Raw genomic sequence first — 14,466 nt, forward strand, 5'->3', positions numbered from 1 at the left:
GGGGAAAAAAATAAATAAAAAGCAATATATATGTATACATATATGTGTGAGGGGAATTTTATACATGGTGTATGCGTAGGAAACATTGAAACAGAAACATTGTGGGGCTGTATACAAGGGCAGTTATATAATATAATAAATAAAATAAAATAAGGGTGGAGTGGCGATGGTCATTTAGGGTGGGGATGGTGATTCCAATGAGAAAAAAATATTGCACAACATATGCCTTAAAACATTTTTTTTAAAAACTTTTGTTTTTTGTGTTTTAATATTTCTGTTTACATAATAATAATAATAATATATGCACAACAATTGCTTAATCTTATATATATATATATATATATATATATATATATATATATATATAAGGTTGTAATCCTGGAAAAAGTGCGGGACGTCCTGCTAATTGTGGTTTGCTAACTTTGCCTTTATTTGAAGCTATTTCATGGAAATACCAGTGATTACAGCAGCTTCAAGTAAAGGTAAAGTTAGTAAACCACAATTAGCAGGATGTCCCGCACTTTCTCCATTCAAGGTTCACAACCTTTAACTGCCTCATTAATGTAATAGGTTTACCTTAGCTTATATACTGCTCAAAAGAAAGTATAGGATCAAGTCATTTAAACTTAGGTGATACTGATCTGGTCAGTTAAGTAGCAGAGGAGGTTATTAATCAGTTTCAGCTGCTTTGGTGTTAATGAATTTAACAACAAGTGCAATAGATGGGCAACAATGAGACAACCCCAAAAACCAGGAAAGGTTTTACAGGTGGAGGCCACATTTTTAACTCCTCATCTTTTCTTTCTTACTTTTCTTATTCGGTGGTGAAACCTGACTTGCTACGTGGTGTAGCTAGCCACCACGTAGCACATCATTATATACCAGCTATCCCAACTTCATTAACACTACAGACATCACTACTGTTTAGTTTTCTGTCTTCATTTATGCTGGAAGTGATAGCAGAGCGGCATTTTTGAATTTTTTCAGAAATCCCTCAGTCAGAACATGGTATATTATGTTTAGGTGGAAACTAGTGAGCTAACTTCCTGCTAACTTCTAATTCTAAAACTTCTAACTTTTAGAAATTTATACATTTCAAACTTATAAAATTTCATAAATTCTGTTCTCATGGATTCCTGGATTTCAAACTTAATTCTTGTACCTGGTGGAGCAGCCACACTGATCATTTTATTAAAGATGAAAAGATTTAGACAGTTTTTAACTCTCAGCAATGCCACAGTGTTCATTTGACTTTGGGAAATGAAGTGGAGTTTGGACTAATGACAGCTAATGATGTCAGACTTAAAGACCGGATAAGCCAGTTTGAATATTAAGCTCACATTATTCAAATCCGTCCATGCCTCAGTGTTACTGTATACAGTAGACATGTTTTTTTCTCCATTAACCTTGGTTTATTATTCAACCAAATTAGTTTATTTCCCTTTGTGCGTTTGTATGTGACGAAAGAAAGCTTCATCTCAACATTAACAATGATTATTCACTAGTCTGTGAGTTTTAGTATGACAGCATGTTAGAGTACTCATCATTCTTTACTAACTTAATTTTCACTCCTACTACAGTAAATATGTTATGTAATTTTGCCTAAAATGACTTGACAAAAACATGATATGTTAAGTATGTTCAAAGATGGATTCCACTTTTGCTGTGATTTCCTAAATGCAAATGTAGAAGGATGAATATTACAGGGAGTGCAGAATTATTAGGCAAATGAGTATTTTGTCCACATCATCCTCTTCATGCATGTTGTCTTACTCCAAGCTGTATAGGCTCGAAAGCCTACTACCAATTAAGCATATTAGGTGACGTGCATCTCTGTAATGAGAAGGGGTGTGGTCTAATGACATCAACACCCTATATCAGGTGTGCATAATTATTAGGCAACTTCCTTTCCTTTGGCAAAATGGGTCAAAAGAAGGACTTGACAGGCTCAGAAAAGTCAAAAACAGTGAGATATCTCGCAGAAGGATGCAGCAGTCTCAAAATTGCAAAGCTTCTGAAGCGTGATCATCAAACAATCAAGCGTTTCATTCAAAATAGTCAACAGGGTCGCAAGAAGCGTGTGGAAAAACCAAGGCGCAAAATAACTGCCCATGAACTGAGAAAAGTCAAGCGTGCAGCTGCCAAGATGCCACTTGCCACCAATTTGGCCATATTTCAGAGCTGCAACATCACTGGAGTGCCCAAAAGCACAAGGTGTGCAATACTCAGAGACATGGCCAAGGTAAGAAAGGCTGAAAGACGACCACCACTGAACAAGACACTGTGATATTATTCTGTTATCATATGTTAACTTATATATGTAATCAAAGTAGTTGAATTATGATAACAGCTGTAGGACATATATTATCCTTTAGTTTAGATGGTGTGCTGTGTATATAGTTTAGTCGTCATTGTACTTTTGGGTTAAAAGAACATAATCATTTTTGTAGTTCATTAGATAAGTGTGCATCACTCTGTATCCTTGATCTGCTGTGAATGTGTTACACTGTTTTCTTGACATGCTTTATTGTTGAATCATAAAAAGAAGGTTGTAAGCAGGAGACTTTGTGTCTAGGGCAGAAGAGACAGACCACATTCCATACCCCCACCTTACAGAGAGCAGAGGAGCAAGGAGCCGAGGTCATAACTTAGGCGCCGTAAGAGAGAAAGAATGTGAATGTTTAGGCTTTTACGACTAGGTGGGGGCCGCTAGGAACTATAAAAGGCTGTGTAACCCGTCACCATTTTGAGACTCGCTGTGACCCTCTTCATGCATGTCTCCCCATCATGATGGTTCTAAATGCTCTTTGTGTTGAATTGTATGGAAATAAATAATTGTTGATTGAGCATTTATACACCAAGTATTGTCCTTCCTTCAGCCCAAAGATTAAAAGAATTGGGAGATTTCAACAACACACAAGCTGAAACGTCAAGACTGGGCCAAGAAATATCTCAAGACTGATTTTTCTAAGGTTTTATGGACTGATGAAATGAGAGTGAGTCTTGATGGGCCAGATGGATGGGCCCGTGGCTGGATTGGTAAAGGGCAGAGAGCTCCAGTCCGACTCAGACGCCAGCAAGGTGGAGGTGGAGTACTGGTTTGGGCTGGTATCATCAAAGATGAGCTTGTGGGGCCTTTTCGGGTTGAGGATGGAGTCAAGCTCAACTCCCAGTCCTACTGCCAGTTTCTGGAAGACACCTTCTTCAAGCAGTGGTACAGGAAGAAGTCTGCATCCTTCAAGAAAAACATGATTTCCATGCAGGACAATGCTCCATCACACGCGTCCAAGTACTCCACAGCGTGGCTGGCAAGAAAGGGTATAAAAGAAGAAAAACTAATGACATGGCCACCTTGTTCACCTGATCTGAACCCCATTGAGAACCTGTGGTCCATCATCAAATGTGAGATTTACAAGGAGGGAAAACAGTACACCTCTCAGCCTCCCAGAACAGTGTCTGGGAGGCTGTGGTTGCTGCTGCACGCAATGTTGATGGGGAACAGATCAAAACACGGACAGAATCCATGGATGGCAGGCTTTTGAGTGTCCTTGCAAAGAAAGGTGGCTATATTGGTCACTGATTTGTTTTTGTTTTGTTTTTGAATGTCAGAAATGTATATTTGTGAATGTGGGGATGGGTATCGTTTAGGTTTTATCCGATACCGGTGCCAAACCGGTACTTTTGAAACGGTGCCGGTGCTTAAACGGTGCTCAAACCGATGCTTAAAGAATGGAGAACACAAAATTGGTCCAAAAACCTCTCATGTTCAGCTGTTTTTTTGTAAAAAGATAACAATGTTAGCCTTTTCTGCAGCTATGGGGCATATATGGTATCACTCTTGGCTGGAAGCCCATATGGAAAAGATATATATAAATCTTATAAAGTTTGTATCTGTCTTGTGTGAAACTTGTATGAAAAGCATATAAGAGTGAAAACAGATATAAGATCCCTTGAAAAATTATATAATGAAACTTGTATGTTTTGGATACTTACTAAAACAATATATGAAAGTAATGAGAAAGTGGCCACTTTCATGAGTAAATCATGTAAGCCTTATATGATTTACTCATGAAAGTGGCCACTTTCATGAGTAATCACATATAAGTTTTTACTATTTCTTTTCCATATGGGAGCAGTGCTTAAACAATGGAAAAAACACAAATTTTGTCCAAAAACCTCTCATGTTTAACTGTTTTCCACTTCTTCTTTGGTCATTTTAGCCTTTTTGGCCAGGGTGAAGGGAATATCTGCCATCAAACAAGAAGACAGCCGCATGCAGCTATGATGATGTTTGCTAGTTCACCTTACATGCATTAATGTAATAACGTGGTTAGCCTACTCAACGTAAATTACACACGAACAACATTAAGCTACTCACGCAGAGAAGAACGGCTGCTGCTGCTGCCATCATCATCCTCATCATTTCTGCTACACTGGCAGGGCTAGGGGCCAGGACTCTCCTCTTCGGGTTTTTGGGGGATGTTGCTCCGGGTCCGATAACTGGCAACCCACCCGCAGTAGATGCGCTCGGTGTGAGGTCTCGCAGCAAGCTATCAAATACGGCGCATTTCTCGGCTTTTAAAAAAAAACGCTATGCGTCGCCAGGTGTTTCATCGGATTTGAGGTGTTACCTCCTTTGACAGTATCACCTTAAAGCACTTGTTGCTGCTGAGTTTGCATCTTTTGCTGTGAAGTACAGCCAGACTTTTGACCGCTTCGCCTTGGGCATTTTTATCTGTAGCTCTGCTCTAAAAGAATGTACGTACCTGGCCCCGCCTACTATCCCCGGAAACGTAAAATGATTGGCTAGAATCTAAAGTGTATCACAGCTCAGGAAAAAAAAGCACTAAAATAAAGCACCGAAATGTGCGCTGCTTTTCGGTCTGGTTACTACCGTTTATGTCAGAACCGGTGGCATCATGGCACCGGACACCGGTACCCATCCCTATTTGTGAATGTGGAGATGTTATATTGGTGTCACTGATAAAAATAAATAATTGAATGGGTATATATTTGTTTTTTGTAAGTTGCCTAATAATTATGCACAGTAATAGTCACCTGCACACACAGATATCCCCCTAAAATAGCTAAAACTAAAAACAAACTAAAAACTACTTCCAAAAACATTCAGCTTTGATATTAATGAGTTTTTTGGGTTCATTGAGAACATGGTTGTTGTTCAATAATAAAATTATTCCTCAAAAATACAACTTGCCTAATAATTCTGCACTCCCTGTATATGTTCTGGTTGATCCCACTTTTAGTCAGGTGCATTAGGGGGGCGCCAGCTGAGCATCCCTGGATCACGTACCTGTTGTTATCTCCTTTTGGTCACCTGACTTCCAGTGCTGCCTCAGCCTGAATTGGCAGTACTCGTGTTGATTGTTGTTCATGTTACAGAGATCACCCGTGGATTACCTTCCTGAAGCCCCCATCGTGGCTGATATGTGTTGATTTGGCGCATGTGTACCAGAGTGGCCTCCTATGAGCCACTCTGTTAATATATCGAGTGACACCGTTTAACTGGAGGTGTGGGCCTTAGTGGGCGTCCAGTAGCTTTACACCAGGGTCGCTACGGCTTTTCTACACTGAGCTAACAGAAGTACTGCTGCTTTGCCTTTCCCCGTCTGTTTCCATTTGCAAGGGTTCTTTTTCCCTGCTGCTGCCAGCCTCTTAAGAATGGACATCAGCGTGGACAGCGGCTACATACATGCCGGCTACGGGAGTCCGCTGGCGTGCATGTTGATGTCGTTTAATGATTAAATTAGAATAGTCGGGCGGACGGCAATTTGGAATAATACGGTGAGTACATCCGCTCCAGATTTAAGGTTTTATTTAGTTTGTATGTCTGGATCTCTTTTTTTGGAATATATTATAATTTTCTTTGTTTCTTTTATTCAGATGCGGAGGGCCTGACGTGGAGGAGACTGGGGTGCCTTGGTGGTGGGATCCTTTGAGTATTACACACCTGTGTTTTTAGTTCATTAGTGCCTGTGACAGTGTGCTGCACTTGTGTATCGGTGAGTTTTCCGTTTTTTTGAATTGTTTCTGTGTGTGGCATTCCTGTCCCTCCACTGGTAACCCCCGGCTCTGAATACTTTTTAGAATATTTGTATATTGATATGTATGCTTGTGCTTTTATATGCCGTTTTAAATAATTATTAATAAATTGTCAACCTGTTTTATCATTGAACCACGTCTCTGTACTGAGTATAACGAACCTAAGTGCCTTCTTGGTGATTAGTATCATCTTGATCCAGTACTCTCTGGGTGAAATTCCCAGGGTGGCGTTGGCTGTTAAATTGTGAAGAGTATTTATTCCGTCCCCACCTCCTGCTGCCACACAAATGTATGAGTGCAGCATCATTACTTCTTGGAGGTGTTATAAGAGAATAAGTTATAGAAAACACAGAAGTTAAATCACAGACAGAGAATGAAGCACAAAGCTCAATCATGCGCATACCCTTCTGAGACAGTATTATGGAAAAGGTATAAAATGTCACTCTGTGTGTGTGTGTGTGTGTGTGTGTGTGTGTGTGTGTGTGTGTTTTATGTGTACAGATTTTATTTAATTATTACTCATGATATAACATTGTCCAGACATGCCCTGTAAGGACATGAGGAGGAAACGGTGACAAAAGGAGTTGTGTGAGGCTGCTAAAGGCAGTGGATCCCTCCCCACCTGGATTAAAAAGAGCACAGGTAACAATAACACACATACCAGTTGTTGCATTGCAGACTTATTCAAGTATAAAAACAATAATAAACATAATTGCAGTGTTATAGTTCTATAACATGTGTCTATCATTGCTTTATTATGGATTAGTTGCAAGAGCTGTTAAGTGTGGATAATTAAATAATAGATTGATGCAATAGCAAATTGGGCGTTTTTCTGAGATGGACAGCAAGTGGAGAATGATGGGGGGGGGGGGGGGCAACCAGGTGAGGAGTACAAAGATAGTCAAACATGGTGGTGGAATGGCGTTGTTTGCATGACTGCTGCTGCTACTAGGGAGCTACAGTTACTTGAGGTAACCATGAATGCCAACTTGTACTGGGACATACTCGGGCAGAGCATGATCACCTCCCTTCGGAAACTGGGCCACAGGACAGTATTCCAACATGATAACAATCCCAAACACACCTCCAAAAGGACTGTTACTTGCTAAACAAACTGAGGGTAAAGGGACTTGACTGCCCAATCATGTCTCCAGACTTAAACCCTATTGAGCATCTGTGGGGCATCCTCAAATTGAAGGTGGAAGAGCAAAAAGTCTCTAACATCCACCAGCTGTATGATGTCATCATGAAGGAATGGAAGAGGATTCCAGTGGCACCCTCTGAAGCTCTAGTGAAGTCCATGCCCAAGAGAATTAAGGCAGTGTTGGAAAATAATGGACATTGACACTTTGGGCACTGTTTGGACATTTTCACCTAGGGGTGTACTCACTTTTGTTGCCAGTGGTTTAGACTTTAACGGCTGTATGTTAAGTTATTCTGAGGTGACAGCAAATTTATACTGTTATACAAGCTGTACACTGACTACTTTATATTTTATCTAAAGTGTCATATCTTCAATGTTGTCCCATGAAAAGATATAATAAAATATTAACAAAACAGCCCTTATTACAATTTTAGACAAAAAAATACAGGAAAAATATACAATAACTTCAGTCTTTATCTTTAACTTTGTGTTAAACACATGGTGTTCCACCCACAACAGAGAAAATGTCGGATCCAAAGCAGCTGCTTTGAGGTACACTGGATCTGAAAAGGGAGCAGTGACCCCATCTTCTGCTCTAGCCATTCGCACACTGATAAAGATTCCAAGAAATCTTTTGTTCAAAGCTTGGAGACTCCTGAACAGACCATTCAGGAAATGTACGTGAGGCTTCCGTTTCTCAAGGTGGTGATTGAGGGACAGCACGGATGGAACAACAGCACTGATCGTGATGATTTTCTTACCTTGTGCCAAATCTGTTGCTTCTCCGAAAGGCTTCAAGATATCCACCATCTCCTTCAACAGATTCCACTGTCGTGCTGTGAATAATAACTCCCTGTGCCCAGCCATTTCAAGAACAGCAAAGAGTTTTAAGTTTTCACTTTGGACAACTGTCTTTACTTGTCTGAGTGTTGAATTCCATCTTGTGATTACAGCAGCAGGGATCGCTTTCTGTTCACCAAATTCAGCTTCAAACACATCTTTGAATCTTGTGCTTGTGTGCAGTAGAGAGCTGAGTTTAGATAACTTTGAAAGAGAAGGAGATGCCACTTTGGTCTCTGACAACCCATCTCTCACAACCAGCTGGAGTGTGTTTGCAAAACACTGCAGGTGCTGGTTCTTTGCCATAGCAGTACCTACTGTTTCCTGATCTTCCAAGGTTAAGTTGTGCCAGAGTTCTGGGTCTCAAGGTGATCTCCATCATTATCATGTTCCTCACCTTGCTCAGTGGGGAAGCGCACAGTGAATGCTTTTCGCATATTGGCAGTATTGTGAGTAATTATATAGTCGAGTTCAGTGTTTCCCAACCGCTGTGCTGCGGCACATAGGTGTGCCGTGAGAAATGATCAGGTGTGCCATGGAAGATTATCTGGTTCCACCTGATTAGTACTCGAAGCGACCGGCGTGATTAACAGGCAGAATAATGACATTCTCTTCCACTACAGGGCAGTACAACCTGCTCTAATTAAATGGGCTGCCAACTGCCAGTAAAACAGAAGAAGATAAAGAAGAAATTATGTAATAGTCATGCTGTGAGTGAGACAACGCAGCGCAATATATAAATATAAAAATAAATATTTGAAAAGAAAAAGTAGTCAATCTGACCTGGGTCCTGGAAAAAATTCCGACCCTGGTTAAGGCCCTAGCATGAGTAGTGTCAGAAGAAAGCAAAAGTGGTATACTGGGGACAAACTGAACCAATTCCGCTATGCCTGGTCCACAGGAAAAATGATCAATATGCTTTTTGTGACATTTGTGTTTGGTAGTGTTCCGTGTGATTATTTTATTTATTTATTTATTTATTTTCCAATGTGAAATATGTGCCGTGGCTCCAAAAAGTTGGGAAACACTGGTCTAGTTTATCTTTGATGTTGCATTTGTCACATATAGCTTCAAATTTCTCACAGACTCTGTCACCAGTGTGTAACCCACTGAAATGGTCAAAGGCCAGCAGTTTGGGTTTCAGCTGTATCCTCTCTGTCTCTTTCTGTATCCAGTACACAGTGATACCAAGGAAACTCCTCATCTTTTCGGTCAAATGTCCACAGTAACTGAAACATGACCAGTCTCACTCAACTGAGTTTTTACCATTGAAGGTTTCTCAGCAGCAAGGTTCTCTGTTTTTGATGTAATTGTTCTGTGACTGTATTTGCCGTCAACTACTGTCAGAAAGTGCCAATTGTTTTCCACAATAGACAGGGGCAGGTTGCAACCAATAATCTAGTCACTTAATAATGCATTTGTGATGACTTTCTGCTGTGGATGACTCACGCTGGCACAAGTGTCCAGAAATTGTGATATGGAAGGTTGAGGTTCATTTGTGATCCTCTTTTTCATCTGGTGTTCTTCAAATCTGCTAGAGGTAAGCATATTAAACTGATGTCAGAAATTCCATTACAGCCATTCATGAATTGCATTTGACTTTAAGTTGTTCCTACTAATCCTAAATAAATATCAACACTTAAATCCTCATAGTTTTCAGACAATCAAAAAAATTATAAAAATGATTTCAAATCAAAACACTTTTCTCAAAACTCATACTGCATATAGTTCTAATAAGCAATGTTTAGCATCCCTGTTTAGAATAACTAACGTTTGTAAATAAACAACAGCTAATACAATATGAGCACTCAAAATATTTTATGTGATGCATTGACATAAATGACAGAAGAAAAGGCCATGTATAGCAAGGCTACTCAATTACACACTAAGATGGGCCAGACTTTTTTAACCAAGAAATTTCACTGGGCCAGACATTGCATTTGGCCTGTCCGTAACAGATAAAAGCCATGCAAAAGTTAAACACCGCAATGCACTAATTGCAAATTAAGTGGTTTGGAATTTTGATGTGATGGTAAAATAAATATTTGTCAGTCTAAGCGGGGTTAGATCTACAGGGTTAATGATGGGGAGGAGATGGTAAGAAAATGTCTTCCCTGAGTTCGGCTACAGAACCCACTTTCTGAAACGGACCTTCACTCACCATTCACTGACAATTCTGAGCTAACAAGCTGCATGTTATTCTTGGATGCACTTGTAGGACCTGATTTAAAATAGCATGACAAAAATATCATACATGTTAAAACCAAACAGTATCATCAATGTAGCCTGGAGAACATTTGCTAATAAGATGAAGTTAGCTACCACCTACCACTCTTTATGCAACTTCAAATGTCGGACAAAGTTGGAAGTTGTTCCGTCTCCGTCTGTGATTCTCTTCTTGCATGTTCTGCATATAGCATTACGTTTTTTTATTGACTACTTTGTAGTTTATTTACTGAAAGAAATTACTCTTGGGAGCATTTTTGGCTTGAGCATTTTGTTTTTGTTTTTTAAAATCTGGTTAATTTGATTGGCTATGCTACAGCTCACGCACACATACATACGGAGTGTGGTAAGAATTAATGAAATGAATTAATGATACACATTTTTTATATAATATGTGTGTAAAATTTTTAGATTTGGGGTAAAATATCAAGTCTTTTCAAGTAAACAGGTTCAAGTCCCAAGTCATTGGTGTAAAAGTCCAAGTCAAATCACAAGTCTTAGAACATTTTTTCAAGTCAAGTCTAAAGTCATAAAATTAATGACTCGAATCCAAGTCATGTGACTCGAGTCCACACCTCTGTTTATATGTGATCCCTCCGAGTGGGTAGAGCCTCTCAGGCTCTGTATTTTATTGTTCCGTTTAAAGAAATTAATAAAGTGGTTTGAAATTTCAAACTCGAACCCTGTGTGCTCTTTTAAAGCTGGTAGTACAAAACACAGCCATATTTTCATCCAGAAAGGTTGAATTTTAGTAAAAAAAAACAAACAAAAAAACAACGCTCTCTAGTTTGATACTGTCATTACAGACACAGTGGATGTTTAAAGCCTTTGGGCATGCATTTAAAAGGCAGTAGGTCTCATTATCAGCTGGAAATATTAAAGCCATAAAACAACTTTTGAGAGCAGCTAAAAACCATTAAACAATGACAGTGTTGGGCCTGTTCTGTCATGAGCAGCTGTGTGCAGGCAGGAGACGAGGGCCCAAACACACACTTCACAGAGGCGAAAATGTGAACTCAAAAGCAGCTTTATTGGTGACACAAGAGAAAAGGTACAAAACTAAACTAAACTGGGAAACTCTAGGAAATAAGCACATGGGGAAGAGCACGTGGAAACACGCACAACTATGAGGGAGACGCTTGCTGTGTCCAAATTCAGGGGTAGCATGCTTTGAAGGCTGCATTTGTAGGCAATGATGTCACAGCGATGCAACAAAGGCTGTCCAAATTCAAAGAGTCCTCCAAATGTGGCGACAAATGCGTCCTGCTTTTCCCCAGATTTGAAGGATGGGTCAGGTGTATCCTTCATGGCCCACCATATCCCAGGATTCATTGCGGGTCATACAGGAGATTTTTTCTCATAACAATCGTGGACAAAGTGGGAGCTAATGCGGGAGAGGGATACACCTTTAAATGTAAGTATATGAAAATCTGATGGTACAAAAGTTACATTTTCATAGCAGCTGTGTTGTTAGGCTTTGGGCATTTGCTTATGGTTATTTTTTAATTAAAATAATCTTTTTAAAAATTGCCCGTAAACTAGCTTGTATGGTGGGTCCCGCAGTTTTTCACGTATTGCTGCTCACACACACCTAATTTAGATTTTTTCAAATGAACCTTTTTGTGATAGTTTTTAGGGAACAAAGACCAAACGGCTGAATTTATTCAAATGAGAGGAGAAAATGATCACCGGTCCACTGGGGTGAAGAATTTTGCCACTGTGGCATGGAGGTACAAGAATAAATCAATTTACACATCATATTCATATGAGTATGGTTTTAATAACCATCATGCTGTACAGAACCTGTGATGTCCAGACAGTATTCCTCTTGTTTTCTGCTGTGAGCACTTTTGGGTTTAGGGATTAACATAGTTGCCATGGTTTCCTTTCTTCTCTTATTTTTGTGTGTGATCAGGACAATTCTGGAGAAGATGATCCTGCAGGGGAAAGTCAGCCCCTTGCAGGCCAGAAGACATGGGCAAATTTAAAAAGAATACAATGTATGTGTGTTATCAAGAAGATAATTCTTAAGAACACAAGTTAATAAACGTACAATTACTGTCCTAATTTCGTCTATCCCTGAGGACAATCGAGAGCCAAGCACAGCAGTGGGTGACCAAAACGACAGCGATGAGGAATGTGTAATCCGCGTTAATCTCGTTAAAATGACGTTAAGCCATAACTGCATTAACGCGGCAAATCTCCATTAGCAAGTTAACGCGGATCGCCCTGTGCGTTCATCTCGTCATTTTAACGAGATTAACACTGACAGCACTAGTAATAAACCAACTGTTGGGGTCATGGAATTTACACTTTAGGGTAACACTCAATCAAATGACCTCAGCTGCAGCTCCGCAGCTCAAAGCCCAAAACATACCAACAATAACAATCGCTGACAAGACCCAGTGCAGACTCTTTATACACTCCAACGACTCATCTCTCCGTAGTATGAACACAAACTCTTCTGGTCTGCTCATGTGAGGTACAGTAGTTGTTCCATCATATCTCACTCCTTAGATAATCATTACTGATTAACAGTAACAGTGTGTCTGTAGGGACTGTACAGATTAAGTCTGAAAAATTCTACGGTAGATTTGTTGTCTAGAAATTGATATAAAGACATCAAAAATTATGATTTCACAATTTTACAAGTTTAATGTTGTGTTCAAAGTAGTTTGGGCCGTATCCTAAAGGAGATGTGAGGTGGTGCAAGCTCTGAAATAATTTTGCCCCCAGTCGCAATGCTGATTGACAACATCAAGAACCAGACTCTGAGATAAGTGAACTGAAACTCCATTCATTTGGTAAGCATGGCAGAAAATCTTGCAGTAGAATTGGGTCTTTGTCTCAAAAATCAAGAACTGGCTGTGAGAAAACACTGAAGTTCAGGTCAATTTTCTCTTCTTTGACACAAAACAATCCACATAAACGTTGTATCAGTGTTTAAATATTGTTCCGTCTGAAAACGTGTGCATTTGAGAACAAAGATGTAATTAGCTGTGAATGTTGTACAAACTATTGCAGTACAGACCTGCATGCATTTTTATACATTATACATGTTATTGCAATAAAGAAAGTTAATGCATACGTTTAACTTGTTGGTTTTCTTTAATGCCATTAATATGCATACTAAGGAGCTTGGAAAGGATGTGACTAGAGTTCTTTAAGTTCCTTGAAGACATTTCACCTCTCGTCCTCAGTTCTAAAACCAAATGGTGGAGAATCCCAGGTATTTAAGCCTGAGTTGGAGTTGGCTCTTAAGCGGATGACTGACATACTATCAATCACGTGACTCATCACATGAGCCAAGGTTTGAAAAAGGTGTGTGTCATTACCACCAGAGGTTTCAGGTGAAACCACTGTATGACCTGGCCACACCTTAACATGTGAACTATTAAGGCCACCAAATGCAACATGTGAGTAAGGGTTGACGCACCTGGGAAGGGATCTCAACACTGGATTATAGATGGCAGTCAGTTGTTGTCGTAAGCCACCCACTGTTTTCACAGATGGTCGTTCACAGTGGCCATAGATGGCCTCTTTCACTCCTCTTTCAAACAGTCTGCCTTCTCGGCCCAAAACATGAAAATTGACATCTTCGAAGAGTGACCTTTATGCTTCCTAAAGAATGGCTTCTTGTTGCACTGAAACTACTATTAGCAAACCCAACAAGCAAGTTAAGGATGCTCAACATGCAGGGAGTGCAGAATTATTAGGCAAGTTGTATTTTTGAGGAATAATTTTATTATTGAACAACAACCATGTTCTCAATCAACCCAAAAAACTCATTAATATCAAAGCTGAATGTTTTTGGAAGTAGTTTCTAGTTTGTTTTTAGTTTTAGCTATTTTAGGGGGATATCTGTGTGTGCAGGTGACTATTACTGTGCATAATTATTAGGCAACTTAACAAAAAACAAATATATACCCATTTCAATTATTTATTTTTACCAGTGAAACCAATATAACATCTCCACATTCACAAATATACATTTCTGACATTCAAAAACAAAACAAAAACAAATCAGCGACCAATATAGCCACCTTTCTTTGCAAGGACACTCAAAAGCCTGCCATCCATGGATTCTGTCAGTGTTTTGATCTGTTCCCCATCAACATTGCATGCAGCAGCAACCACAGCCTCCCAGACACTGTTCAGAGAGGTGTACTGTTTTCCCTCCTTGTAAATCTCACATT

The 14,466-nt window shown here is 39.6% G+C and overlaps 1 protein-coding gene across 1 annotated transcript in view; it reads right to left on the bottom strand.

Moving 5' to 3' along the window:
* Positions 1–14,466, bottom strand: part of LOC120718196 (lymphocyte antigen 75-like) — a 44,081-nt gene that overhangs the window by 2,978 nt on the left and 26,637 nt on the right. The window lies entirely within an intron of this gene.

Source organism: Simochromis diagramma, unplaced genomic scaffold (genome assembly GCF_900408965.1).
Source record: "Simochromis diagramma unplaced genomic scaffold, fSimDia1.1 OVJJ01000518.1, whole genome shotgun sequence".
NCBI classification, from domain to species: Eukaryota; Metazoa; Chordata; class Actinopteri; order Cichliformes; family Cichlidae; genus Simochromis; species Simochromis diagramma.